General features: G+C 30.0%; 1 long non-coding RNA gene across 3 annotated transcripts; it reads left to right on the top strand.

The window, feature by feature from the left end:
* The first annotated feature begins 826 nt into the window (after positions 1-826).
* On the top strand, positions 827-6870 carry LOC132314541 (uncharacterized). 3 transcript variants are annotated; one of them, XR_009483497.1, is made up of 6 exons: positions 828-987; positions 1147-1203; positions 4717-4933; positions 5036-5203; positions 5281-5430; positions 5471-6870. It is a non-coding gene; the product is annotated as an uncharacterized LOC132314541 (long non-coding RNA). The 3 variants fall into 3 exon arrangements; XR_009483496.1 differs by having other exon boundaries at positions 827-987; positions 4717-4956; positions 5036-5430; XR_009483495.1 differs by having other exon boundaries at positions 5036-5430.
* The last annotated feature ends 5295 nt before the right edge of the window (positions 6871-12165 follow it).

Genomic DNA, 12165 nt, shown 5'->3' on the forward strand with positions numbered 1-12165 from the left:
GTTAAAAAAAAAAAAACTAATTAAATTTTTTCATTTTCTTAATTAGATAATACTTACCTACTTTACTTATTAGGTGCTCTCTTATAGTATGTGATATAGTGACTTTAATGTTTGTTACTTTTATGATTTTTTATTCAAATATTATGTATGCATTTGTGATAATATCACATTAGCGGCTAGAAGTGAGCACTTACTCATCATAAGGAAGTTTTTTCATTGTCTTCTTGAAATTCTACTAAATATATTTATTATTTACAATGTATTATTAATATATAAAACTATTCATCACAACCTCAAAAAAAATAATGTAATTGTCCATTGAAAAACACATTCGGTTTAAAATAACATATCATGTGACATAAGTAGAAGTCATAAATTTGTTCACAATGAACAATTTACTTTGAATTCACAACATAGGGTGTTTTGAATTCACAAAATGAAAGATAATTTCAGAAAAATTTGATATTTGTATTGAAAATTGAATGAATGATTTTAATTTCTGCATTAGACGTATCTATAATGGAAGAAAATCATAGTCCATAAGGAAACCAACTGGGAACAAGAATTCTTATAACATAAGGAAACCTAATCTGAAAAGGATATTAATATTCCAAAATAAGCCTAAAAATAAATTTTATGTATTTACAATCCATCGGTGTGTAAACCAAGCCCATATGTATTTACAGTGGTCCCAAATCGAATCACGAATCCTTCCTAACATAACAGTTTCTAGCCCCAAGCCCATATGTATTTACAGTCCATCAGTGTGTAAACCTCTATCCCAAGTCCATTTCTTATCCCCAAGCCCATTCCCCTTTTAATCTCATCGACAACTCACTACATTCATTATCTGTTCTCTCACTCACTCACTCACTACCCCCATCCGCAAAAACCACCACTTCCCCGTACACCCGACTAGCAGCGGCAACACTAATCGGAAAATCGAACCCACCGATCGGGCTCGAAACACGCCTCCTCAGTCATCAGGTATCAAACTCCTACTCCCCTCTTCTGATTTCTTGTTGTTTATGTTTCTATATCACACACACACACACACACACACACACACACACATATATATATATGTTTGTATTTATATATATATATAACTTTTAAAATTTTCTCTCTTTTGTCATGACAATATAGGTTGCTTTTATGAAAGAAGAGAGTTGATGGGAATGGGTGGAGTAGGGGAAAAAATAGGTATGTTTTTTTGAGATACTATCATACTTGTTTGATTAGATGCTCTATCTTGTACATTGCGGATGTGACAATAATTATTAATTGCTTTTTCTCATTCATTCTAAAAAAATTATGTTCACTCCTCGCATTTTCTTTATTTCTTTATCCTCTTCTTCTATCTTCTCAACATCCACTCATATTTATATTTTAGTGGTGACAAATTACATTAAATTTAGCCAAAATAAGTTTTGTTGGGCCTTTGTGAAGTTGTTCTGGATATGCTCCCCTCTTGAGCGCTCTTTAATGAAAGTAACTTATCACGCCAAATCTTGTCTTGAGTTAATTTGGTTAGACTTCCCTATAGTCTAACCAAATTAACTCAAGACAAAATTTGGCTTTAAAATAGTTTATTTATTATTTTTTTTTTTCCAAAGGTTTTATTTCTTCAAAATTGGAATAGTAAGCTCAGTTAAATGAAATTCATTAATGTTATGTTTCAGAGCACCCAATCAGTAATTTAAATTTAAAATTAGAGGAAATTTAGTTAAATGTGAATTCCGTTACAATTAATCTTTAGGGGGGCAAATTCAGCTACTCATGAAGTCAGAATTCTAGCTATTAATAAAAAGTTCAATCAAGTTTTTGACACAGATTTTCCTGGGACTCTTGTTGCTTTGACTTCCGCTCACTATTTGTGTTGATGTACCCAGTTTTATATCAATGTATCTTTTCTTGCATTTGGAAAAAAAAAAAAAAAAAATAGTAATATTTTTTTATATTATAATTTAAAAGAATAATGATTTGTAATTCGAATTAGGACTAGGGGTAATATGTTTGTACTTAAAGGGGAGCAATTGCATGTACCGTTAAATCTCAGACCTATAAACTTTGTGAGGGCACCAAAATCAAATTCTTATCCACTAAAAAAATATTTTTATTTTGTTTGTAGCTTTAACTTAATATCAATTATTATAATTTTGTTTCAAAATTTAAAATAATGTTACTAGTTAGATTAATAATCACCAATAAGCATAAAAAACCATCAAATTTCAACCTTAATCTTATATATATGAATAATTCGTAGTTACAAGAATATAAAAATTATAAATTTGTATGCATTTCGGATTAGTAGAACTTTTGTCCAAATTTTGGACAAAATAAAATTCGACTCATCTAGACTCAATCCCAATCCCATCATCTCAATTTCATTATAAATGTAATTTCTTTGGAGACGACTCGAATTGCACAAATGAGGCTAACCTAAGTCCACACCTACAAAAAAAAACCCTTGTTCATACCAACAAGACCTGTAACTTAGTGTTTTTTTTTTTCCAATTTCAAAGGCAAAGGGTTATTTTTCCAAGAGCATTGGGATGAAAAAATTAAATAAATAAATAGAAAAAAAAGGAAAAAAAAGGAAAAGAAAAGAAAAACTCCAGAAACCTCTACTCTAGGTAGGTGGTTGTCTGGAACCAAAAATAGTCGTCCGGTCCAAACCGGCTTGACAGTTAACCGAGTCGCCCCCGATCTAACCGAGTCGCCCCACTTTTTTTTTTGTCTGCCAAGACAAAACGCGTGACTCTCCTCATACCCGCTGTTTTTAATTTCTATTTGAAATTTGTACCACGTATATATGATCAACCATTTTTTTAGTTAAGGGTATATGATCGACCATTTCTCATATATTACCCACAAGTTTGCAAAGTTCTCCGTGAGTCTGTTCTTTTCATTTTAATTTTGGAGGTTCGTTCGAATTTGAAATCTGTATGTCTGTTCTTTTCATTTTAGTTTTGGAAGTTCATTCGAATTTTTAGAAACTTTTGGAAAATTCAGTTCGACAGTTTTTGAAAAGTTAGGTTATAATACACATACACGAAACAATCTTCTTCTTCTTATCATTTTAATTTCGATGTCCGTTCAAATTTTCATCAAATTTGGAAACTCTTGCACTTCAAATCCAGTTCGATAATTTTTTCTTCGCAAAATTAGGTATATAGATTCATAATCGATCTTAGAGAATTTAAGTAAAGTTCGTTGAATTTCTTCAAAATTAGGTATATAGAATTCGCAAAATTAGGTTTATATATTATTTGCTACGTAACTTCAAAAATTTATATCAAAACTCTGTTACATGATTTGCTTTTGTCACATTTCAGTAATTGTTGGTGTACTGATCGGCCAGTTGATCTCATTTTGTTGTGCCGATTCTCAGGAAATTAAGTTGAGAACACACTAATATCTATGTTTAATACTTTTATTTTATAACGCCTTTTGAATTTGACGTAGGTGTAGAGTCCTGGTTATATAGCCAACGATTACTTATATGTATATTTTTATTCATTTTTTATTATTATTTTGAAATAAAATTTTATAGATCTTGCACAATATGTGATTTCTAATTTATATTTCTAATACATCCGTAACCTTTTGTTTTTTATCTTAGAAATTGCCTATTAGTAATCTGTCTCCTACCTGTTATTTTTCTCTAATTTTACAAAATTTTATTTGAAAACTTTGTTTTATTTTATACTTTGATCCACAGAGTTCTATCTGTGTAAATATATCAGTTGTTCAAATTTTGAAATCAGCTGTGTCTTCCTTAGTCTAATGCTCTTCATGAAGTACTAAAAAATTTGCACTAAATTTCTCTCTCGCTAGTGGCAGCAACTAGTCACCAAAGGTCTGCCCTCTTCAACTTTTACTCTTGGTCTATATTTTGTTCTAATTTCATGTATATATATATACATATATATATATATAGGTATGTATATACCATATATATCTCTCTGTGTCTATATGTTGTTCTAAGTTCATGTGTGTATATGTATATGTATATATCCTACGATCTTATGATTAGCCTGTCCAAATCTATTATACTTAATGAGCAGCAAACATGATGGAATGTTCTCATCTAATTAAATATGTAAAGTATAATACTGAATCTATACTAACAATGAAGAACCAGTCAGGAATTTTAGTCAGACGACATTAAGAGCTGAGTGTGAATTTATGATTTTACCATCAATAGTTGTTATTTTGTTAAGTTGAAAAGTGTTGATGATAAATTCGTTGTTTTGTTATAGAGTTTTATTGCCCTAAGCTGATTCTGTCTTTGATATTTTGTTGATCGTTAATATACTTTAAAATATGAGTAATTTCTAAATCTTAGGCATGTTCTTTGAGACTCGAGATATTTTGAGTTATGCTTTCCAATTTTAGCGAGTGTCTTTTGATTGTTTTCTGCTTTGAGTCAGTAATTGATTGATTAACCCTTCGTTACACAAGTATATTCTGGTGGTTACCGTGGTTTGGCTTTGAATTCATTATTCACATTGGTACTTTTTATTTGATGATTTTTTTAGCATCATTTCTCCTAATATTTCTGTTTTTCTATTCAAAATTGTTCAGCTAGTTGATTATTTATACTTTAATTCCTTGATTTGTTTAGTGCTCTTTTACCACTAATCTGTTTGTTAATTACAATATTTGATTTGGTCAAATTTCGAATTTAAAACTTTTAAAAAATTGTGATAGATTTTACCATGACCAAGGGAAAAAGAGGGATTGCGGGACATTGAGACAAAACCAGTTTAAGCCCCATAGTAATCTTCGTTTTTGGACTTTCTCAGTCAGCTGACGTAAGTTCTTTTAAAGCAAACATGTCAGCATATATATCCCCAGAAGGAGCTGCTAATGAGGTTCCTGTACTTGCTTCTCAGAAGTACACAGTACGCCCCAGAAGGAGAATGAGGTTCCTGTACTTGCTTCTCAGAAGTACAATCTATTTCTTCTTTTCCTGAGTTGTTTTCTTCCACTTTATCTATCTTCTAATATAAATGTTTTTTTTTTTCAGTTCTTAATTGCTCCACATGGAGATTTGCTGTCCTACATGGGGGTGGGAAATGCAGCTGATGTTATAGTCTTTATTACATCTGCACGAGAGCAAATTCATGCTTTTGGAGCCGAAAGTGTTTTGGTTTTTACTGCATTAGGATTTCCAACAACGATGCTCCTGATTCAGGTATGGTTTTTTCGTTCCGTTAATGAATTATCAATTTCCAGATGTGTGTGAGCTTATGATTTGTGACATGTCTTTAGGATCTACCTTCGGAGTTGAAGGAAAAAAGTAAACTAAAGAATGAAGAGTAATGACAGGGGAACCGAAAAGAAATTCCCGAATTAACATGTGATTGGCCATTCTTATCATGTGTTAAACAATTATTTTTGGAAACTATTTAAATAGATGAGGTATAAACAATTATTTTTGAAAACTATTTAAATAGATGAGGTGGACAAAAATGCGTCAGATCCGGTGCATGTTGGGGTTAATTCTTCGATCTCCCTATCATTATTCAAGAATGAATATATCAGGCATTAAGAAGAGACTCCCAAAGGATTGTCAATCTTTTGGAGTTAATGAGCTACATAAGGTAAGGTTTCAAAAAATAAAAACAAATGTCCTAAGTTTGTGCTTTTCTTATTAAGGCTTATATTAAAATATGTTTGGCAGCTTAAAGAGAGAAGCTTGAAGTTCCAAGCTGGCGTCAAATAATATATCCTCAAAAAAACTTAACAAACCAGGACAATGACCCACCAAGCTCAAACCCAAAATACGAAAGAAAAGTATTAACGAAGCCTAGCAATAAAATTAAAAACATGAAGAAATAAATTAGAAATTGAAAGACTTAAAAACTTGATAATATGCATATAACATTTCAAAGATCAAAATATTTGTTTTCCATATTTTGGATCTATAACACGAAAAAGTCGGAAACAGATGATAATGTAAGAGATGTGCGGAAAACTTGTACTAGCAGGCAACACCATTTCATGCTTAAATTTTCTCTAAACAACTAATCCTCGGAGTTATTGCTATAGCTTTTCATTTTTCATGTTTGGTTCCAATAGTTGTTACTATAACATTATCGCCGTTTGAATTCTTCGCTCTACCGGGTTCTTTGCTACAAGTGTATTGTATGATTTAATTAAGTCTGTTCTTCAAAATATTATTTCAAATTTAAATTAAATAAAAGGTAGTTATCAAATTCAAATTATGTAGGTTGAGGTGGCAGCCCCATCGTGTGATGTCATTATGACGTCTTATGATGGAACCCATCACCCGTCACATAAATTCAATATGGTAATTACAAAATTTGGTCTTAATTCATTGAGTTAATAATTTTGAAACTAAATATAATGGTGTTCAAAAAAGTTTCAATTTCCAATACAATTATTTCTAATTTCATCACATTACTTCAAACTTAATATAATGTGTTGAAATTAAATTTAGGCTATGTTTCGCGTATATGGAAATGGAGTTTTGGAATTTAAATTAGGAAAACTCAAAAACTAAACTACAATTTTTTTCTAATTCCATTAATTTCAATTTAAGAATTCTAATCCTATGCAGCCAATTTTGTTAAGCACGGTATGATGATGCAATCTACAAAAAAACAAAATAAATAAATAAAAATAATAATAATAATAATCCCCACTTACACATCCACTTTGCGTTCATTTTGAGAAGTAGAAAAACTGGATTACACGGCTTTGGTAACCTGATCTACTTCAAAAATACTTACATGTGTGTATGTATTATATAATAAATTTTTTTTAACATATATACACACACACATATATATATATATAGTGATGAAATTGTTATATATGACCCCTAACACCTCTCTGTTTTAGGTCGCTGTCATACCGACTCATGCCACTGATTTCGTTACAATAATTAAATGATATTTTTGTAAATCCATTTTGATGATTGCAACATCAACCCTACGAGAAGCACTTAATCAACTGACTTGTTCTTGCGGGACTCAAACAGCACTTCGGCAAGATGCTATGACTTCTCAGAAGCCCTTCTTGTCTATAATCTTCAACCCCCGCTTTGTTTTTTTTTTTGGTTGGTGTTGTTGTTGGCAAAAAAGCAAGGAAATGGAAAGAATGAAAATTATACGTTTGTCGTTTCCGAATCTACATCACACATCAATTTTTAGAGGAAAAAGTCACTACAAAATTTATAAGATATTTTTCTTAATTTGGCCACCAATCTGTCTCTCTCTCTCTCTCTCTCTCTCTCTCACACACACACACACACACACAAACAACTTTAATCAAAATGATCATACTATATCTCATAAAATAACTTCTTTAAAAACAATGCCATACGAATTTCTTTCCGTTACATTTTTAGGCCACAACATTACAATTAGGTATGGATTGATTGAATGGGGTACTTGACATACACATTTTGTATGAGTCAAAATTTCAGCATCTTAGTTTGGATCATCTACCCATTAAATATAGGAACAAAGTAGATGTGAGAACTTTTGTCTTTGATTATAGGTCAAAAGAAGCAAATCTAAAATAGATATGTGTGTTATATTTTAGGGTTAATTACAGTCAAATCTCCTGAGGTTTATCTTATTGACAGTTAGATGAAAGTTAGCCCTTTTTTGAACAATAACACCCCCTCAAGTTTGCTCCCTTTAACGGAGACACCCGTAAACATCGTGACACATGATAAATAGGGTTTAAAACCCCAAACTGTAAATCTTCGAATTTCAGTCCAAACTTGCATGATCTTCGTATATCTATTAATGCGAGTGAGTGAATTGTGTGAGAAAGACGAATGATACGGAGAGTCAGTGGATGATTCACTTAGTGTAAATGAACGTATTCAATGCCAATTTTTGTTGATTCGCTTGGTATAAATAAGCGAGTTGATTTTATAACTTTTGTAAAGATTGAGGCAGTCACCAAAAAAAATTAAGAAAGCGTGAGTAATTTGGTAATAATGTATGTTTACTTAACGGACATTTAAAGTCACTCTCTTAGAATAATTAAAGGGGAACTTTTTACTAAAAATATTTATAAGGGGGATTTTTTACAAACGGGTGAAAATTGAGAGAGGTTTTTTACTATTCGCCCATATTTTTATGTGTTTGGGATTTGATTTTGTCATCACAAGTAGTACTAAAAATTCTTGGGTTTGACATCTTTGATCTTGTCATATAATTTTTTTAAGTTTAATTTATTTAATATGTAATTTTTTATTTGTTGTTTCATCCATTTGGGAAGTTCCAGGCAATAAAAAGCCCCACCAAATACTTTTATCTTTATAGGAATCACTTTGAGCCTGTTTTTGCTTTAACTCAAAGTAAAAGTAATGTTTTCTGTTTCAAAGTGTGTTTAATACTATTTTGAAACTAGTTTGGTAATGTTCTACAAGATTTTTATAAACAAAAATATAAAAGCATATTTGGTAAAAAATGTTGCAAGTTTAAAAAAATTAAATGACTAGTTAAAAATGTCATTTACGAAAATTTTATTTTTTGAACCGTACTTTGTTACAATGTGAAAGCAAACATAAACAATCATTTTTATACTTTCAATTTTGAAAGTACTTCAGTAATATTCAAATGATAATAAATATTATCAAACATGTTTTGTGCTTTTGTATCGATACAATGATGGTACACTAAAAGAAGCCAAAAAAAAAAAAAAAAAAAAAAAAAACGCGAAACAAAAACATTAGTCAAATAGACCTTTTCTATCTCAACAACCGCTCAAAAATACTAAAAGTAATAATAATATTATTATTATTATTGTTTTGCCAGCACCATAATTACTTTAATGTATATAAATTTTTTTTAAAAAAAAATAACAGTGGGAGAGAATCTTATTATATTCGAATATTATTTATGGATAGGCTTTTAAAATTATTTAAAGCAATAAACTTGTTAGAAACCTATTGGTGTGAACAGAGATAGTAATTGCTTCTTCATTTTACACGTTGTTCTTGCAATAACTAAATATTATTACTTTAAGAACGTAAGCAACATGTAATACGTAATGTCTATATAATTATAGTATAATTTACGGTTACATATCATATGTATCTTACTAAAATAATCCGAATTAAGCTGACGGCATTGAAGAATTCGTGGCTTTGATATGGTCCACGTCATTTTGGTTCCCAAACAATTTTACCAACATTTTGGTTCACAACTAAAGATGAGCTGCTCATCATTGAGCACGTGGCATTGCCAACATATTATTACTGTATATTTGATCATCTGTTCCACACATGGCTTAGGTGTCAATCAGTTTCTTGGTTCACACAGATGATCAAAGTCAATGACTAATGTTATATATCCTATGAATAATAATATACGACTATACGTTAACTATTTATATAGTTATTTAATAAAATATTATATTGTCGGTAGAGTCCAATTAAATCTATAGGAGGAATCAGTCTGATGACGAATAGAAAGACAGATCCAAAATTTGTGGCTGAAGCTGAAGCAGCATCTTTTATTTCTTTTGTTAAAATTTTATCCACATAAGACTAGAAAAAATGTTAATTAAATTATTAAATTTTGGAGTACTGATATAACCTTGACTTATGTTACCAATGATATCCACAATTTTTCTTTTATCACTATATTGGTAATTCTCTCACACACACTTTGATATTTTCTCACTTAATTTTTTAAAATACCTACTATATATTTTGTGTTTTAAATTTTAAAAAAAGTAAAGTAAATTTATTTTCTTATTTTTTCTCATTCCACATCCATGATAATATGGGAAAACATATAGTTAAAAGATCAAATAATTTGAAACAATTGAGTCACAAAAAATTAAAATTTTATATTTATTATATTATTTAAAAAAATTATCTTAATCTTCAATTTTTTTTTTTATTCTTTGACTGTGCTCCCCAAAGAAGGAAAAATAAAAAATAAATAAATAATGATCAATGAATATAAAAATTGAAGATTATTGAGCACAACGTCAAATATTCAAATTTAATAAAATAATTTTACCCGTCCTTTTATATAAAATACAATGTAATATAAGGGTTTTATTGACAATTTTGCCCTTTCTTGATATAAAATACAATTATAAAGATAATTTAGTATGGGTCGCCGCTCTCCACTTGTCAAAATTCGAAAGTATTTCAGTTGACTTGTGTGAATGACTTCCGTGACAGTTGGGTTGATGTCATGCTGGAAAATTGAAACCTTTACAAGATTTGAAAGTGCGACATTTGGTCCACGAATGAATGCACTATTTCCTAGACTTATGTGAAAACTAGAGAATGTTAGTGTAAGGCTATTTTGTTAAAGAAATACCTCATTTCTTTAATTTAATTTTATTCGATTCATTTTATACTCTACTAGCTACCATACGATGGGTATGCTATATTGCATGTTATTTTTAAAATATAGTAAGTGGGTTTAAAATGAAGCTTTCCAATACAAAATTATATTGTCAGTCAAAATTTTAACTTTGTCAAAATTGATACAAATTGTAACACAAGAAATTGCATTAGCTAATTGAGAGAGAGAGAAGGTTTCAGATATATATATATATGTGAAATAGCTATATATATATACTCTCTCAAATAGCTATATATATATATATATATATAAAAGATCATTAAATATTTCACCAAATAGGATTTAGTTTGCAAAACAAGAATTACAGACCTTGATTACAAAAAAAAAAAAAAAAAAAAAAAAAAAAAAAAAAAAAAATAGAATTACAGACCTTGATCATAAAAACAGAATTACGAGAAAAAAAAAAAATTTAAAACAAAGCCCATACATACAAGTTAGCAGTTGCAAAGAGAGAGAGAGGGGGGCAAGTTTGAGAGTTGAGAAACAGCGGCTGAAGCTTGCGAAGGGCGAACCCAAACTGGAATAGCGGGCGATGGAAACTGAAAGATATGAGTTTTGATTTTTTGAACAATCTGAAATGATATGGTTGAGAGGGGGCAATTTTAGTAAGAACGAGAATAGAGATGGAGGAAATTGGGGAGGCTGAAATGATTTGCCCTGAATATATACTATATTTTTTCCTGGGTCATGGGCCTATAAATTATATAGTTAATTATATGGGTCATGGGCCTCTTTTTTTTTTTTTTTCTTTTGTATTTGTTTTTGTTTTTTTTTTTTTTTTTTTGTTTTTTTTTTTTTTTGGTCCTTTTTTGACCAAATATTTTACATTTTTGTTCTTTTTAATTAGGTTTAATTTTAGTTTTCTTCTAATGTCTACAACTTGATTTGGAATGTGCCTAATATTAATATTACTGATGCAAATATGAATGGTGAGAATAGTTGTTGAAAAAGAATCGTGCTTGTGTCAAAAAATAACATTTTACATGAAATGTACCATTGCAACAAAATTGATAAAATTTAGTATTTTGACACTGTAGCACATGTCAAAATATAGATTTGATATGTAAAAATAACTTTTAGCATTGAATATGGTCTAATAGATTAAAATGATCTTCATTACTTTTTCATTTTCCTAAAATTTAATGACACAATTTAATAGATCACAACATGAATTGAATTTTCTCATTTTAATCAAAATAAAATTAATCATCTAACGTGATATGTTGTAAACTATTTAAATCAAAAGTTGTGATAAGGAGATAACATGGCTTGCATATGTACAATTGATGAAATAGACATGACCAAGGATAAGATAGTGCCACTCTCGTTAGCACTTGCTACTTCTTCAAAATAGATAATATCAATCACAAATTAGGTGAAGCAACAATTCACTCATTAGTGAAGTTGCAAACATTTTGAACCTTAATTAGCTTGCTATGGTTCCCAAATATCAGGATCAATAATAAGTTGCAACCAGAAATATTGGAGAGTAATAAGTCAAAATTGCCCTTCACACTACTCCCAGAAAGTTCCATCCAAACAAGGGCAGTATTGTCTTCTCATCTCTCTGTCTCTGTCTCTGTCTCTGACCAGCTGTTCATGTTGGGCTTTGTCCAAGTGTAGACAAAACCTTCAGAAACAGTGTGCAATGGCACAGTTGAAATACAGCTCAAACATAACGTATAGGGCTTGAAATCCCAGCTCCTATTATTTGAATTGCTCCACAAGCTTGCAATAGTAGTACAAATTTACAAACAAGTGGGAAAAAAAAAAAAAAAAAGAA

The sequence above is a fragment of the Cornus florida genome, unplaced genomic scaffold (assembly GCF_030987335.1).
Source record: "Cornus florida cultivar Cherokee Brave unplaced genomic scaffold, ASM3098733v1 CherokeeBrave_3.0.0_Hap2_Chr01, whole genome shotgun sequence".
NCBI classification, from domain to species: Eukaryota; Viridiplantae; Streptophyta; class Magnoliopsida; order Cornales; family Cornaceae; genus Cornus; species Cornus florida.